The sequence below is a fragment of the Capra hircus genome, chromosome 29 (genome assembly GCF_001704415.2).
Source record: "Capra hircus breed San Clemente chromosome 29, ASM170441v1, whole genome shotgun sequence".
In the NCBI taxonomy this organism is placed as follows: Eukaryota; Metazoa; Chordata; class Mammalia; order Artiodactyla; family Bovidae; genus Capra; species Capra hircus.
Genome location: NC_030836.1, coordinates 36,501,617 through 36,502,182, shown reverse-complemented (window position 1 = coordinate 36,502,182; position 566 = coordinate 36,501,617).

The following is a 566-nucleotide window of genomic DNA, read 5'->3' as shown; positions in this document are numbered from 1 at the left end:
GGAGGGTGGGAGGGAGCGAGCACGGCTCGCGGGCTGCCCCTCGGCCCCGCCGGGTCCTAGTGCCCCGCGGATCCCGATCCTAGAGCGCCTCCTCGCTAGAGGCTGGCCAGAAGGCCACTTCCCTGGGGACTGATTTGGCTGTGCCAAGGGACAGGATGAAGTGTTCGGTTCGATCCCTCTCTGGGAAGCTCCTGATCAAGAAGGTAAGAGCCACGTCCTCTGCTTCACCCTCACTCCACAAGCAGCTCACCTGTAAAGGCATCTGACACCAGAACCAGAATTCAGGGATATAAGGAACAGAGCTCAGGAATGGAGAGGGGATGAAAGAGGGCCCACAGAGCCAGGGGACCACTGCCTGGGTTCACGCAGCCCCATCCCTGCAGGAAGCCTGTGGGCCTAAAAGTGTGAGGGCTCCTCTCTGCCCCAGGAAGGCCTGCCTCCCAGGTCCAGTCTCCTGGCCCAACTTCCTCTGCCAAGCAGTGTTGGAAGTGAGTGGTCTAGAGCAGGGCACCTGGCTCCTGGGCAGTTTAAAAAGGAAAACCCACACCCGGGCCCCTCCATGAAAT